Below are 17,823 nucleotides of genomic sequence, written 5' to 3'. Positions count from 1 at the left end.
AGCTGACATGGAGATGGAATGCATCTCCAGCATATATCCTCAGTCTTAAATTATCCTATTACACTTTTTGCAAAAGCACTGTGACTTATTATTTTTCTCCAAAATGGGGTAAATTGGTGATCGTGGACTAGGGTCTGAAGGTATTACTCGGCCTCTAAAATGAAAGGATTTAAAAAAAATCATTATTGCTGAGATTTTAATTGTCTCATATTTATCAAACACATAGGCTTTGTGTTTAAGCTTGATAACACAGGCATGAGGCATATACTCACCTTACCTGCTTTCACACACTTGCTTTAAGTACCTGCATTAGTGATGCAATTGCTTATAGGACCCTTCAGGATTAGGTAACTGAGATGCAAAAAGAGACTTTGGAGGTAGTTGTAGTGCTAAATTAGTCACCTTAGCTTAATGATTAAGCTTTAATGAGCTAAATTGGTACTTAGCTCTTTGTTTCATGTGAAAAGAAAGACCACTGCAAATTATTTTAATTCCAAAAGGAGTTTTTAAAAGAATTACTGAAGTTGCAGGAAAATTGTCAAGGGGGGTGGCTGCACTAGGCATGGTTTGCTAACACCTTTACCAAAATGTTCTCAATCTCTGATAATCCTTTGAGTTTATTCAGAGGATTGAGAAATGCTAATTTTCTCTTTAAAAACAAATTAGTTTTATAACCCAGGAGCAGGAGACTGCAACAGCTATTTGTAATAATGTACATGACAGTAACCAGGGGTTTGTACAATCATGTAGGCTGTATTTAAAAATAAAGTTTAAACCAACCAGAGAGCTTCAATTTTAGGATTATGGAGGGATTCAACAGGTAAATAAAATACATTTGCTTACTGGTTTCAGGAAACCTGATGATGAGGGAGTTTCTCCTCATCCTAAACATAGGAGGGTGATTTGGCAAGAACTGCATGTATAAATCAGTAGTCCTGAGTAGTTACTGAGTAGTCCTGAGTAACCAGTGGCGTCGTTAGTGCAAGGGTGTTTTGTTTTGCAGAAGACTACAGAAGAAATATTTTCATGAAAAATTTGAAGGAAGATGGGGATGCAATTTAAAGGCTTTGCTTGCACTTTGCTTCCCTGCATAAGGGTCAGCCAGGGAGAAGGCATTCTAGAGAGAAATGGCAGGGTGAGTCATTAGGCAGAATGAAAATGTGGCTTATGCTGGGGTCAGGTAGTAGTTTTAGTAGATGAAAACTAATGCGATAGATGCGCACGGGGCAGTGACTCTCTGAGAGTCAAGTTATGACTTGGATACTGGCAGGGTAAGTCAAAAAACTCTTGTACAAGCCCTCCTTATCTGTATTCTGCTGTGACAATGATGGACTGGACTCATCATTTATGCACCTTCTTGTCACTACCAAGTGAGAAAAGGAGAAAGCCTTTCCAGAGGGCATTTTGTGTCCATCCTCATATGGATGTAAGAGGTGATAGAGATAAATTGACATGTCTCTGTCCATCTTTACAGAGTGACTTAGTAAATACCAAATGTACGGATGTAGTTGAAGTACTGTGCTCAAAATATGGAGTAAAATCAGTGAATTTTGAAATATTTCAAGGGAAACACGTGTGACCCTACTGCACATTTTTTTAGAAATTGGGGGTAAAGGTTAAAAATAGAAATTTGAAGATAAAGGAAAAGGTGAAAGCATCACCTATTCACTTGAATAAGAGATTTTATCTATTGTCCTTCAAATCAGATAGAGGGAAGAGAAACAGGTATCTGTATTTAATAGAGGAAATTTCTAAAATTGTACAGTTGCCTATGGTTTCTAAAGAAAATAGAAGAAAACAATTGCAGTGGCAGCTGTAATGATGTATCTGCAGAAAGCTAATGTAACAGAGTCTTCTGATTTAAGAGCTAACCCGATTTGCCCAGCATGGGTTTGAAATAAAAAGGAATCCTTCAGGTTTGTATAATCCTAGATAACTGAAGATAGCTGCTGTTTAGTGCTTTATCTTCTCTCTCCTACTAGGACAATAGAGACCTTAAACCTTCAGTAGTTTTTGCTTGGGAGCACCAAATTGCTACTGCATGTGTAGACCTGCTGAGAAACAATAATAGAAACCTTGAGGGAACCTTTCACTTCTCAGAGATTGAGAATTCCTTTTTAATGCCCAGCTCAAACATTCCTTTTGTCCACATTCCTACATTTAATAGCAGGCATGAGATCTTTACTTTTTAACTGAAAATTTTATTATTAGAACACCCAAACTGATCTATTTCTTTCAAATCATAGAAGTGTTATAACTTCAGAAATTTAACTTTCTTTTGCTTTTTTTGCTCTGTATGGGGGAAAACCCAGGTGCTGTCAGTTCAGGTAGTTAACTCAGTAACTGACTTCAGGTAGTTGCTTCAGTATTTTTACATCATTCCCATACTGGTAGACCTCCTGAACCCCAAAAATGTGTGGTTTAAATTATTATTTTTTTTTTTTTCAGAAATTGATGGAGTAAGCATACTGCCTTTGCTTTACTTGTGTGGATATTTTTGTTGGGTTTGGGGGACTTTTCCTTTTCCTTTTCTTTTTTTCCTTTTCCTTTTCCTTTTCTTTTTTTCCTTTTCCTTTCCTTTTCCTTTCTTGTTCTCTTTTCTTGAGGTCGAACTGCATGCATCTTAAATTCTTTGCCAATTGCTCTCTGTTCAGGAGGAGCCAAGAAGGCTGTAAACCTCCAACAAACTGAATGAGTACAATTTTCTTTTAGTAAATCATAGAATGGTAGAATGCTTTGGGTTGGAAGGGTCCTTAAATATCATCCAGTTCTAGTCCTCCTACCCCATGCAGCCGGACTTTGAACACTGTCAGGGATGAGGTATCCACAACTTCTCTGTGCAACTTCTTCCAGTGTCTCACCACCCTCACAGTAAAGAATTTTGGCTAATACCTTATCTGTGCCTGCCCCTCTTTCAGTTTAAAGCCATTCCCCCTTGTACTGTCACTACATGTTTTTGTAAAAAAACCCTGTCCAGCTGGAGTGCAGAGGCCCCTTAAGGTAGTGGAAGGCTGCCTTAAAGTCTCCCCAGAGCCTTTTCCCCAGGCTGAAAAACCCCAACTCCCTCAGCCTGTCTTCATAGGAGAGGTACTCCAGCCCTCTGATCATCTTCATGGCCTTTCTCTGGACTTGCTCCAACAGGTCCATGTCCTCTTTGGGGCATTAGATCTGGATGCAACACTCCAGATGGAGTCTCACGAGAGTGGAGTAAAGGGCAGAATCTTCTCCCTTAATCTGGTGGCCACATTTCTTTGTTGTTGGCTTTCTGAGCACACATTGACCGGTCATGTCCAGTTTTTCATCCACCAACACCCCAAGTCCTACTCCTCAGGGCTCCTCTCAATCCATTCGCCACCCAGTCTGTATTTGTGCTTGGGATTGCCCTGACCCAAGTGGGATTGCCCTGTGAAGAACCTTGGCCTCGTCAAACTTCGTGAGTTTCACACAGACACACCTCCTAAGCCTAAGGTCCCTCTGGATGGCATCTCTTCCCTCCAACATGTCGACCTCACCACACAGCTTGGTATCTTTGGCAAACCTGCACTCAAGTCCAACTGTCCATGTCACCAAAAAAGTTGTTAAACTGTACCAGTCCCAAACAGACCCCTGAGGAACACCAATTTTCATTAGTCTCCACTTGAACACTGAGCCATTGACTAAAACTCCTCTAGTGCGACCATCCAGCCAATTCCTTATTCTCCAAGTGGTCCATCTGTGAAGTCCGTGTCTCTCCAATTTGCAGACAAGGGCATCGTGTGGGACAGTGTCTGATTCTTTGCACAAGACCGAGCAAAGAGCTTCTCCTGCTGGTGGGCAAAAACCCACACACAATAAACCCAGCAAAGAATTTGCAGTGAAGCTTGTGTGTTAGGTACAGACTGATTTTTTAGATATTTCTGCTTAGGAAACATATTATATTTAACTTTTCTATCAGCAAAAGGATGTGCATGTGCACTAATGCTGTTGCCCTGTGGTATTCATGATACTGTCCCTCTGTCACACACAAGTAATATAAATCAACATTTCTTGATACCTGTTGGTCTTTGATGGATGTCAAGATAATAACATGTAACCTTATATGGGTTAAAGACATAAATATTGTAATTTTGTTGTCAATAAAATGCCTTTTGTTCATGAAATAATGCAGTGAAAACAAACTTGCTCTAAGTACTGTGTGTCTCATCTGCTGAAACGGATAATTCATTTTGGAGTACCAGCCTCAGGAAGCAAGCTGTGAGGGTGTTCTGCTTTTTGAAATGCTTCCCTTTCAATACTGAAGTTGTCAGGACTGCTGTACTATGGAGTTTGATATTCTCAAGCAGAATGCAACGAATTTTGGTAATGGGACAGGCAGTGAAGACAAATACTGCAACAAAACTAATTTTCTTCTTTGTTGACTGAAAACTTCAGCCAAGTTGATTTTCACTTAACTAAGCTCCTTCTGTTCATATTCTCTGAGGTGCCAACTTAATAACAGGACACTTCTGTGTCCTGAGACTAATGTTACCTGTGATGGGGGGCTGTATTAAAATGGGAGAAAATCCAAGTGGGCTATACCCTTTTCTTAAGCCCTTGGATGGAAGAACCTAGAGAGAATCACTTATGAGAGAGTACAGGCGCTTCTGGGGAAGAGAACCTTGGGATGGTACTTGTGAGAGTAGTTGTCATCCTTTGAGAGTGCAGTTTTCTCAAATCACACCTACCTCCTTCCTCCTAAGAAGGAAGGACTCAGTACAGTGAAGCTGAAGAGCACAAAGCAATCTGCCCAGTGTAGCTTTTTATATCCACTTGGAGTTGTCAGTTCTGTGGAGGACTGTTTGTCCTGTTCTGCATTGTTCTGTTACAAGGCAGTGCTCAAGGGTTTTTAGGAAGTATGATCATACAAAAATAACACTTTTGAAGTATCAGACATACTTGCTTAGTCACTTTTAGATTTATTAGCTCCAAAAATCAGTTAGCAAATCCTGCCCACTTGTATATAAGATGTTCTTCGAGATAATTTTTGTACAAGTTGAATCTGTAGTACTCCTACGTAACTTAAAAATACTTAGTTCCTGCAAAAGTACTTTAAAACCAAATATAGTGAGTAGGCCTGATTTGTTTCTTAAAACTTCCAAGACACATGCATTTAGTTTTTCAGTACTAATGCACAAGGCATGTTAAAAATTCCTGATGTTTCTAGGTATAAAAACTACTTTCTTTTATACAGAATTGCTGAATGAAACTTTTAACAGCAAAATATTCTCTCAATTTATTTTTTTCCTTTTTTAAAAAAAAAAAAAAACTGTGCTCCAAGACACCCATGGACACCATGCAGTTGCCAACATGCTGACATTTAGTGTCATTGAGTCATGGTAGTGCACCCTGCCTGGCCTCCAGCTGCCACTCCAGACAATGTCTTGGAGGAGCTGTGCATGGGCTGTCAATGAAGGTGCCCAAGCATGGTTCAGCTCAGAGCAGGAAGACCTCACTGAGCTTTCCTTTGGTGGCTCCTTCTAGCTGCTCATGAATGTTTGCAGCTTTAGCCACGTTGTGCTGTGCATTCAGCAATAACCTGGTCTAGATACTCAAAATAGGCATCTCCCTTTAAATGGGTATGTTTGACCTTGGTTTTCCTTTTGCTTTGTTTTCTCATCTGTAAGTTTGGATAATACCAGCTGTTCATCTTTCAGGAATATTGTGAGGATAAATTATTAGTGAACCACTTAAGTACTTAAGGGATGAATAATGTTGTGCCGTCCACAAGGAAATTAAACATTCTGTCTTTCTAGCAGGATCTGAATATTGTTTGCTAATCGAGGTACAGGGTCATACACAAAGTGCTGACTAGAGTGCTGTGCATCCAAATGAGGCACAGCCCCTATCTTAGATTAAAAAAGGGATGAATCAAGACTTCTGAGAGTGTAAGTGTACATCAGCACACGAAAAAGAACAACAGTAGCACGGTCCACCATAATTCTGATATATGCAACTTTTTGGCTGCCAAGTTACAGTTTAATACTGTTGTTATGAGGTGCTATATTTTGTGATATTGTCTATTACGTAGACACACACACACACTCATCCTCTTACAGCCAGCTTTGTTAATGCTGCAGGTTATGACCGGAACATACAGTCCAGCCATATATGGGATTCTGATAAATGTTAAAAAAAAAAAAAAATTTGAATGTTGACTTAGGGACTTAGGGGGTATTTTTCATTGGGTTTTTTTTAGCACCTGCCTTTTAACATTGCATAAAAAATTTCTAGAAGGTTCACCACTCAGTTAAACTTTTCTATTAAATGCTGGGTGCAGAAGCCATATATTTAACAAGTTTTCCACTCTGTTGCTTTACTGTATAAATAATATGTCTTCTAGAAATTTCTAATGCATGTCAGATATTCATGATGAAAAAGCACATTTGTACTGCCAGTTCAGAGATAATTACTTGCCATTAGGTTCATAAGAACATAAATTTTATTCATTTCTATCATCTAACTTGTCAACTTCTTACATTTTGTCTACACTCTGCCCCTCACTGACAAGCAGCAAATAATTTAGTCTTCCACCAAAATGATAATGACTGGCAAATGAAAATTTCATTGAAAGAGACAGCACATCAGTTGTACTAAAAGAACTTTTTTATTTTTAATTTTTTTTCAATGGTAATTCAAGTGCTGTCACTGAAGTGAATTTATTAACGTGACTTCTATTAAGCTGCTCTTATTTAGATGCTTCCTTGTTATTTAAGAGGTAAGCTATTCACGCTGGTTATTCCATCTGAAGTGCATTTTGACACACAGTGGTGTAGTTACTTCACTTGTAAGTTGTTTGAGAAAATAATGGACCTTACCACCATAACAAAGTTTCTTCTCTTAGTTATGTGGCACAAAAATACATACAAATCACAGAAACACCGAATAGTTATGGTTGGAAGGGACCTTTGAAGATCATCTGGTCCAGCCCCCAAATTTAATGGGGGATGCAAATATTTAGCATTTCATTAGGCAAAGCTCATCTAGTTCCATGTCAATTTGCAGATGCTGTCTAGCAGTTAACACTGCTGGTTTCAATGTTGTGTTGTCTGTAGCTTAATCAAAGACTCTATTGCCTCATTTGTAGCAAGATCTGTAGCATGCTGATACACAAAAGAGTAGAAAAGATTTTGAGGTGTTGGAGTGTTGGGGTCTCCTCCCCCTGCCATGTAGCCCTGGGAGAGGGGCCCTGGGGGGGAGGCACGGGGTTTCCCTGCCCCTGCTCAGCCTCGTTCCCTATTGGTTTGTGGTTTCCTGCGCAAGGAAAGGACCCTTGGTCCCGTGACTGGAACAGTTCCTGAGCAGAGCCCTGGCCATGCGGCTGGAGAAAAAAACATCTCTCTGAATCATCTACCAAGAATCCGTCCATATATATTTCCTTTCCACGGGACTCCTGGTTTGATATATGCGTGTTACAGTAATCCCCACTGCAACATTGGAGAAAGCTGATGATTTGGTTATTATTTGGGAAAGACTTTTCTGGTCTTGATACCTGCCCATCTCTGGCCATCCAAAGAAATTGACCATTTGTTCCTAGAGTAATTGAAAGGAATTTTTTCCCCTCAGCTGTTGTGTTCTTTACATGGAGCTCTTTCCTATCTCAGTGATTGGCTGCATAAAGGCCTTAGAGAATCATAACTAAGCTGGGAGAAAATGTGCATCGACAGAGTTTACATTTCTAATAATGATTTGGGAAAATTATAGTATTCGAAAAATATACTTCAAATATCGAAAATAGTAATCAGAAAAATGATTAATATATGTAATTTGAAATCAGAAAAGGCAAAGTAATTCTTGGCCAAGTCTGTCATGTTTGTATATTAATCTGCCACTGGAGACAATCAGATGCAATTCAGGAGGAAAAAGAGCTAGAACTAGAGAAGCAATTTTCCAGTGAATTAGTCTCTGGCAAAGGTTGCTTAACAGGGGAGCCTTGCCTTTCCATCAAAGAAAAAAATAGAAGGTAAAAAACCAAAGTAACATCACCTTTTCTTCCATTGGGTGGTATTCTTCATAGAAGAATATGATCCAGTTAGTCCCACAATGCCTTCCAGCATACAAGAGCTGGCAAGATTTAGAAAACAAAGAATGTCCTCTCAGTGTTACGTTTGATATTGGTATTGCAGACTTGCTCTTATAATAGCAGGGAGATACACACATCCTCACATTGAGATGAAATGGTTTGTGAAATGATCATGCTATTCATGCTACGCATTGAGTACTTGAGAGTATCTTAGCAAACATACAGTTGGAGGCTATTAATGTTTATTATTGCCTTCAGTTAAAGTTTACTCTGTAGCTAGTAAAAGGGAAAGTGTGGAGTCGCATGCATAATGCAAAATTAATGTAAATGCTTGGTGGAGCAAAATTATATCGATTCCCTATTTGCAGGGCAGTGTAGCCACGAAGGTTGTGTTAATACAGTGTTAACACAGAAATAAACTCACAGAGGTGGGCAAAATAAATATCCTGTGTCCTGGGGTTAGATAATTCTGTACTGACTCCTTCACTTTTCAACACATTGCTTGTGTAGATACTCTTGATAGTATTTTCGATATTTTTTTGTAGGTGACAAGTTAACATTGAAAGTACAGTACAAGCCTGAACAAATTTATTTCCTTTTGTTGGGTTTGTTTGTTTATTTGTGTTTGTGAATTGTTTTGGAAATCTTAATGTTTCAGGGGAATCCAGATCAATGAACACAGGACTTTGAGAAACAGAAATCTCTTTTAGGTGGTTTGTGCAGAATGCACACAAATTTAGCCAAAATAAAATATAATGCATTTGCTTGAAATTTTGTTGCTGTAAACTTTCATAGTAGGATGATTCATTTGGTCATTTTCAATTTCCTTTTTCTGGGTGTAAAATTGAAACTCTTTCTTTAAAGAAAACTTGGAAGAAGGATTTCAAAAGAATGAAAACACTCAGTTAAAAAAAAAAAAAAGGAAAAAAAGAAAATGTATGAACTTGCAGCTCAGTTCCTATACTTCTGTTTTACCAGAGCCCTAGTTTCTCCTAGTGCCTGAGCACCTGGCAAATCCTGGTACTAGCTGTGGCTCTGGAGCTGTTAGGATCAGCACTGGAAAGCCATCCTCCTGTGGAAACATCCACACCTGGTGGGTACAGTATGTAAATAAAGAAGAGGCAGAAAGGGTCTGAGAAATAACAGATCTTTATACTTTATACCACAAAGTACAACAAGTCATCCAAACCCACACAACTTGATATTCAGACATGGCCCTCTTTAACCGATGAGTCTTGGCTCTGGGGGCCATGTCCAGGGTTTCAGCAATGGTTTCATACAATGGTTTTAGTTGGAAGGAACCTTATAGGTCATCTAGTTCCCAACACCCTGCCACAAACAGGACCTTCCATGAGACCAGGTTGCTGAAAGCCCCATCCAACCTGTCACTTTCCTTCTCCACGTCATTTGAAGCACCTGCCACATGAGTCTCAGAAAAAGCAAGAGGAGCACAAGGAGGACATGTACCGGAGGACATTAGTATATTATTTAAATGAGAAACACCAGACGTAGTGCTGAAATGCTGCATAATCTTGACAGCCTGGCTTTTCAGCAGGCAGGCAGGCAGTAAAGCAAGGTTCTTGCCAAAACATCAGGATATTGGGTCATCAAAACATCTTCATGTAGCACAACTCCCACAAACAAAATGATGAAATAGAAGAGTGATTCAAATGCTTTTTATGAGATGGCTTATCTACAGTATGCTTTAGAGAGTGGGTCTCGACACATATTTCCAAATGGAGGCTTGAAGTTTTTTTAAATGGGCTGATTAAAGTTTACCACCAAGGATTTTTTTCAGCTTGTCCATGACTAATTACCTCACTTTTGAGAACCTCTCAAGCTGGTTCTCTGGTTCTCTTCGTTGTGTTTCTTTTTGGATCTTAGTTTTTACTTTTCATAAATAGACTTATTAGGGAGGTGCTGAAGTGTGGGGTGAGTCTGGTTGCTTGGAATATGCAGGAGTTGATTTCCCACATGGCCTTCTTAGCTGGCAACTGCAAGCTTAAGTATATTACTCAGTGGGTTTTTATATTATTATTATTATTATTTTATTTTCTTATTTTTAAGAGTCTATAACTGCTTCTGCTCACCACTTTGCAAAACTTACAGTTTATTATACTGCCACTGCTTGCCTGAAAAGGAACAAAGAAAGGACATAAGGAACAGGTCCATTGTATTTGAAGAAGAGTGTAGGGATTAAGGGAGGCTGCTGAAAACCTATGGTGTTACACCCCCGCACCATCTTTTTCTCGGTGTGTAATAAGAAGGACCATCACAATAAGTTTTAGGTCTGAGAAAAAAATTAATCCGAGGGAAAAAATTTGGGACTGTAAGTGGTCTGATTTATAGGAGTGATAGCACACAAGGCATCTGTCTTCCCACCCAATAATCCAGCTGTGATCGATGCAAACCTGCTTGCTGTCATGAGATGGTGTGTCTGGCACTTACCCTCGAGCACAAATTACCTCTGCTTGGTCAGTAATGAATATACATTTCTTGTTTTGCTGTAACCACACACCTTTGATAGTAATGAAAACTAGAAGCAAATATGCATCAGAGTATGTGTGTGTGTAGAAATAAAGGCTGAGATTCTCTATTTGCCTGTAGAAAAGGGCATTTTAGGAAATTTCCCCATGTGATAAGTTTCGTGACAAAAAATAGAAGAGTTTCCTGTGATGTTTCCACAAGGTTTGTGTGTTTAGATTTAAGCAGCAATTCTCCTTCTTGCTTCCTTGCACCTGATTCCTACCTTCCCACTCCTGAAAGTGAAGAAAAAGAATCTGAGTGCAAATTCTCTCCAAGCCCAGCAGATAGGCTGTTACACGATGGGACTGCTTGCTTGGTTGGTTTTGTGTATTTGCTTTGCTTTGTTGGGAGTCTCCTGGGAAGAAAGCTATTTGTGCTTTAAAGGAACAGAAAATGACAAGTGCTGGTGAACCTGTTGGGCTCTCAGAGCACTGAAATGGAGTAAAGTGGGACGTTTCTACCTAGCACCAGCATGCTGACCTCAGCCTGTCATTTAAGTGGTTTAAGTACTCCTTAGCTCACATCAGTGGAAAAATATTAAGGTGTTCAATACAAATTTCTGGGAATGATGCTGCAGAGATTAAAAGAATAGGACAGTACTTGTCATTAGCATGCCCAAAGCAGATTTGTTGAAAGAAAGTGGCAACAGAGGCTTGCTGAATCATTAGTTACAAATAAATGGTATTTGATCATGTTGAAATTTTGCATAAACTTACGAAAACAAATTAACTACTTTACAGTTATCAAAATATATAACTTAATTTATCCTGCAAATGAGATGAATAAATGCCTATTTGGAACATGAAAAATAATCACACTCATTTTCTTATGTAATTTAAAAAATTAACTGATGACTTCTGTGACTTTCCTGTGCTTTCATTCTTTTACAGGACTTAATCTATGTAGTACGCAGTCAATGAAAGGGCAGTTTTATTATGAGTGGTCTGTTTCTTAAAACACAGAAATGCAGCTGCTTTCCTTTTAAAATGCTTTTCATTTTTCCACTGATTGCATATTCCTGGCTAGTGCATGTTGGTGTAGTAGTCTGAGAGGTTACATTCTTCTTTTGAGAATGCCTGCATTTTTGTTTAATCGATAGCGTCTGTGTGCTGAGGAGCTGGGGAGCGGTTACCGAACGCAGTCTGTGTGCTGAGACTGGCATGACAGTGACTGCCTCCAAAGTGCATGTGTCTTTTAAAGTGAAGACCTTATTTCTTCCTTGGAAGAACCTTGTTGGATGTGAAGAAGGTCTCCAAAGCATTATTCTCCCAGATTGTCTGGTCCCTTTGACTGCAGGAGCATGAGCACACATTTGTATGTTACTACTCACCTTCTGTTTCTGAGCTGTGTCCAGTTAGGAGTTAGTTGTGTTTTTAATAGACAACACTATGAAACTCTGAGTGGGACTGAAGGAAAAGGACACCTCCTCCAATGCCTATTTCTGTAACCACGGTTACAGAAGTAAAGCCAAAAAGTATACGAAGGAATGATTATCAGTGGAGATATGACTTTGGGTTGTTTTTTTTTTTAAGTAGATCTGATGTGATTGGACTATTCCGTGTGTAAAAAGGAAATGTGTCAAGCATTACTTCTCTTTGGCAACTAAAGGTTCATGTTAAATCAGATTGATGACCAGCCTTCTATGCTGGACCCATTGTGCTTTTCAAAGAAATATTTAAAAATAATGTTTAAAAACTTCAAAAGAAATCACCTTACGGTTTCCTAATTGATTGCAAATATGTTTTTGTGCAGATTTTAATGGCACTATGTCATGTGAAAACGGGAAGATTTCCTTGGCACTTAGTGTTTGATGTGTCTGTCAGTGCCCCAGGAAAGCCAAGACTGCTGTTTTACCCCCAGCCATCTTTCCACATGCTAGACTGAGCTAAATGGCTCTAGCTATTTTATTTCCAGCACAATTATAAACATCCATGTAAGTTTTACATGACAGCTTTAGATTAGGAGACTGTATCTAAGAGAAAACAAAACCAAACCCAACCCATCCCTCCTGTCCCCCCAAAATAATGCTGAATGCTGAACAGGACATAAAGGGACATGCATTTGGAGTTTACATTAGATGAGCATTATTAACCTGGGATGCCAGTTTGTCTTTATGATATGAATCTTTTGTATTTAAAGGTACATTAAAATTAATTTTTAAGTAATTTTTCCTAGAGTGCTTTTGGAATATGTCATAAATAATTATGGTTATATCTGTCCAATATGGCAGGATGGAACCAGGTCTACACTAACCTCGTTTCACCTTTTTTTAATAATTCTAACTTACAACTGCAGAGGGTTTCCAGAACGTGTGTGGCACTTATTTGTTTTACTGAAGTTCTCCTGAATCTTTATTTACAGAAGATAGTTGATGTAAAAGATCTTTTGAATTTTTTGCTTCTTCTATTTTTTACTGATTAAAACAAAAAAAAAAAAAAAATCAACCCAACAAGCAAATAAAAACTCCAAAAAACCAAACAACCAACCAAAAAAAGTTCTGTTTTCTTGCTTTTCCCTGCTGTTTCCTCATTTCCCATCTACCTTCCTGAGTGAGGTCATAACTTTGCTTTTTTGTCTGTGCCCAAAGGCTTTACTTCCTAATGGACCTCCAAGCTGGAATTAGTGGTTCAGTAGGCTTAATGTAGACACTGAGTAAGCCTTTTCTGAATGTGGAAAAATTAAGCCTTTTTTTTGCAATGAGCATCACATTTGCCTTCCTGCACAAGAAGTACTTCAGCTCTGTAACTTCATTATGGAGATACATCAGAACACTTAGAGAAGGAACATGCAGGATATTTTACCTGCACTGAGAACTTTATATAGGACATGCCATTGATTTCTCCTAGGGAAACTCAGGATACCACCAACTCTTCGTAGTTTCCAAAGTGATTCCTAAACTGAGCCTCTGAAGAGGCAGCAGTATCAACACCCTCCTCCTGGGTCATCTTTAATCTCTCTTGGCAAAGGGAGAGTATGTATGAGTATGTAGAAATCACCTATGAGTATATAGAAATCATCTGTTGAATGATTAATTTCTGGTTTCTGATGAGAGATTTACACAAACCTTCTTTTTAATCAAATGGAGAAAATTGATTTTGTGTGTGATGGTAGTATGCAGCTGGTTTTTTTTAAACAGAACATTCTTTTTCCCCTTGCTTCTTCCTCCTAGTACATTTTTCTGTGGGCCTTCATTTCATATCTAAATCTTTTTCCCATGCATTTTTGAGCTTTGATTTTCAGGGAGAGATGATATATAATATAATATAATATAATATGTTAATATAATATGTTTATATAATATATATTATATTTCACCTGACAGATGAAAAAAATGGATAGGCTTCTGAAAATCACCCCTTCTCAAATTATCAGTTATTTCTCACCTATGTGGCTTTTACAGTGCATCAGCAGACAGCAGTCTAATGCCAGACTGTTTTATTCTCTGCAAAAATTTTATATGTTTATATAATATATAATGTATTTCACCTGACAGATGAAAAAAATGGATAGGCTTCTGAAAATCACCCCTTCTCAAATTATCAGTTATTTCTCACCTATGTGGCTTTTACAGTGCATCAGCAGACAGCAGTCTAATGCCAGACTGTTTTATTCTCTGCAAAAATTTTGGGATCCTTTGCTATTCTGGGATTTTCTGAAATGTTTTGGGAAATTCTCAATGATCATTGGCAAAACAGAAGTGAACTAGTAGTTTTTCAATAATTTCTTTGGAATTGGAATAATGAGGAAGAGGGATATTTATAGTTATCTCAGCATTTGCAACTGTTTAATTTGGAAACAGGCAATAGATAACTTTGGTTAAGAATCTGCATTATATGTGACTTTATTTATTTCATGTGACTTTAATAAAGGCAAAATATAATAATGGTTTAATTTTTAAAAATTAATTATAAGATTGTAGCTGGAAAGTGTGCTGCTCGAGACTTGTGGGTGCAAAAGTTTCGAAATTGTATTGTAACAGAATAGTGGCAGTTATATATTCATTTTTTCTGGTGGCAAATAACTAAAGAAGGTGAAGTTAGCCCTGTGTCTCTTCATCCTGTTTTAATTGAGACTGGCATCTTGTAATACAGATGCTTAAGATACATTGAAGAAAAACAACCTGAAAAGGAAAGGAGCTCAGTGAATCACAATATACGGTGATGACTTTATTTATAGCCTAGTTCATTTATGATTGTAAGTAAACCTGACTTTCATACACAGCAAAGTGTGAAATATCCAAATTAATCACAGACTTAAGTGCCTGGGGAAAGGAGATTTTAAGAGAATCGAAGGTATGAAATGAGGAACTGAAAAGAATGGGGAACAGGCCCTGTAGGATTACAGGCTGAAGGGTTGCTTAGCCCTCAGAAACAAGGCTGAAAGGCAGAGCTGCTATTGATTTTTTTCCTTAACTGAAATCCCCTTTTTCCTCAAAAAAATTAAAGCATAGGTACGCTAAACAGATTAAAAACTTCTAGATCCCACTTTTATGTGGCCTCTGAATTTGTCTGGCTATTTGTAAAATGCTAGTGCTGCAGTCTTACCACCATGAGAGGGATGTATGACACGCGGGCAGCATGATGTGCCAGTTTGTGGATCCTGTCCCAGTGTGGGTCCCACAAGTTCAGCAGAGCTCTAAGCAGCAGGTGTCAGACTCAGACTAGGCCTGTGAAATGCTCTTCAGGTTTTACATGGGAGTGACCAGTGGTCCAGTCAGGCTCTATAAAAAATCCTGTGGGTTTTGGACAGGGCATACGGGGGGACAGAGGGAGAAACCATGATCATGGGCATGCTTCCTGCAAAGCAGCTGAACCATGAAGACCCTCCTTTGGGACCTGCTGTAAGCTCTGTTGCTCCTAGTGGGGTTGCGAAGAACATGATGTCTGACAGACATCACAATGATTAGTATGTCCCAGAAAATCCATATGGCCGTAGGTTAATCTACTTCTTAAGGGAATCAAAATTCTTATATGCTACTGATAAAAGCATCAGTAGTATATTACGACGTATTATGTCCCACTTTAGGACCTTACCTTTTATCTCAGGGGAGAAAAGCTAAGGAAAGACTATCATCAGTGGTGTGGTGTCACCTACAGTGAAAGTCTGAACACTGTGGAGAGTGCCTATGGCACTGGGTATCCCACTGTTTTCTTCACAGCAGGCACCTTGCAGCTGAAAGTGAATGAAGCTGGACTGAAGTATTTGACTTACAAAATGATGCACTTTGCACCAAAATGTTCTGGGTTCTTCTGTCCAACTCAGTTTACTAGAGAATGGTTATGTTATTGTCTGCTGGGGATTTAATTTTCTAGATGAGTGCTGAGGTGTACTGGAAACTGACTGAACTGATAAAAGGTTGTTATGATCAGTTGCACAAAGTTCAGCTAGAGACCAGTAACCAGTGGTGTGCCCCAAGGCTGGATAATGAGACCAGTACGGTTTAACATCTTCATTAGGGACCTGGATAATGGGACAGGATACACCCTTAGCAGGTTTGCAGACAATATGAAATGGAAGGAGTGGGTGATATACCAGACGGCTGCGCTGCCATTGGAACCTTGCCAGGTTAGAAAATTGAGCTAACAGGAACTTGATGAAGTTCCACTGAGAGAAAGCCAAAGTCCTGTATTGACTGTGTTTTGTTGGATGATGTTGGTAGGTGAGGGTCTTCAGTTCCATGACTTAGTTGCTCTGTTGTGACTGATATCCCACACTCCTCTTCAGCTCAGTTTTCATTCTAAGCATGACAAACTCACAGCCACGCAGTAGAGTTTTCCCAGTGCCAAAACTTTATACAAAGCCAACAAATATTTTCACCATAAAGATATGAGAAGAAACACTTGTGTCTGTTGGCATTCCTAACCATATCAAGCAATTAACTCTTGAAGCTTTGGGTCTCAAGTTAAGTGTGTCTTCTCTGCTGGCATCCAGTGACTCGAATTGCTCACGTTCTCCCTCTCTGTCTCTCTCCCTCTTTGGAATTTTTTTCTTACTCAGATTCCTTATGGAGTACAGATGTTGAAGGGCATTCTGTGCCTTCACCAAGCAAGCTGGGAAGTTTTCTTAGTTATTCCTATTAGATTTACATTGCTCTGCATTGGGAAGGGATGATAAGTTGCTGTTCATTACTCACTTCAGGGAGGAGGAGATTTTTAGAAATAGATAGTCTGTTTTTATTTTAGAGTCTGCTTGGATAGGATGAGCAAATCTTGTCAATAGTTGTAATTCTAGAGATAGATGACAAAAATGAGCAGAACTCTGTCAGAGAAATACTTCTGCATGCAATGTTTATTTGAGCTATAGAATTTTTTCCCCTCAGGTGACAAAGAATGGATGCTCTAAGTTTTTAGATGTTCAAAACGGCATTGAACAAATTATTGAAAGAAAAATCCACTCATGCTGAAAGCTGCCCCCTTTGGATTAGAAAGTGCATGAATCGAAAGCTGGTGCGTGCTAGCAGTTTATCCATGCTCACACTTAACCTTCTGCATTTGTGGCCTCCTGTCACTGAGCTCTTGGACACTCTGATCTGTCCCCACCTCTCTCTTTGTGCTGTTTGTGACGTGAACTTGTCCCGCTCAGATCCTGAGTCCTGGCTGCTGCTCACAACTGCACAATGTGGCAGAAGGGGCTGCTGCTTGGTCTTGGGCTTTGATGCAGTGCCCCAGACCTTAGGGTGTGGGGGAGCAGTTGTGAACACACTGGAGATTTCTCCATGCAGGTGCTGGGCACTCTCGGATTCAGCTGGAATGGGAGTGAACTGTACAAACTGTGCCATGTGTAAGCATCTGGTCTTATTAGATCTATAAGGTGCAAGATTTTCAGATCATGATCAAATTGTTGAGAACACAATGGTTCCCAATGTCTTCTAAAATATGTCTGGTTTTAATGGAGGCCATAAGCTTAAATATGGAAGGATAGTTTCAGGCACCACCTTTGAAAGCATTGTCTGCTATTACTTCAGTTTTTCACAGAATAAACAGAAGAAAAATTGCAAACAGAAAGCATGTTTTATGTAAATACCAAAACGTCTTAGTAAAGCCAGCACAACATAGGTAAAAATAACTTTCTGGTATTTTTCCAGATTTGAAGTCACATTTTAAATCAATCTACACACATTAGAAACTGAATAAAATTAGAAAATTGGAAGTGTAAAGCAAGGTTTTGGAGGTTTAGTTCAGACAACAATTTACATATACAATTCTTTCAAAGCATAGTTAACTCCTCTTGTACTGTCAGTGTGATATTTGGTTATATGC

General features: G+C 38.9%; 1 protein-coding gene across 3 annotated transcripts in view; it reads left to right on the top strand.

Moving 5' to 3' along the window:
• Nucleotides 1-17,823, top strand: part of HS6ST3 (heparan sulfate 6-O-sulfotransferase 3) — a 291,644-nt gene that overhangs the window by 178,047 nt on the left and 95,774 nt on the right. The window lies entirely within an intron of this gene.

This window comes from Corvus brachyrhynchos, unplaced genomic scaffold (assembly GCF_000691975.1).
Source record: "Corvus brachyrhynchos isolate BGI_N302 unplaced genomic scaffold, ASM69197v1 scaffold12, whole genome shotgun sequence".
NCBI classification, from domain to species: Eukaryota; Metazoa; Chordata; class Aves; order Passeriformes; family Corvidae; genus Corvus; species Corvus brachyrhynchos.
Note: the sequence above shows the minus strand (reverse complement) of the source record. Positions and strands in the feature narration are given on the sequence as shown.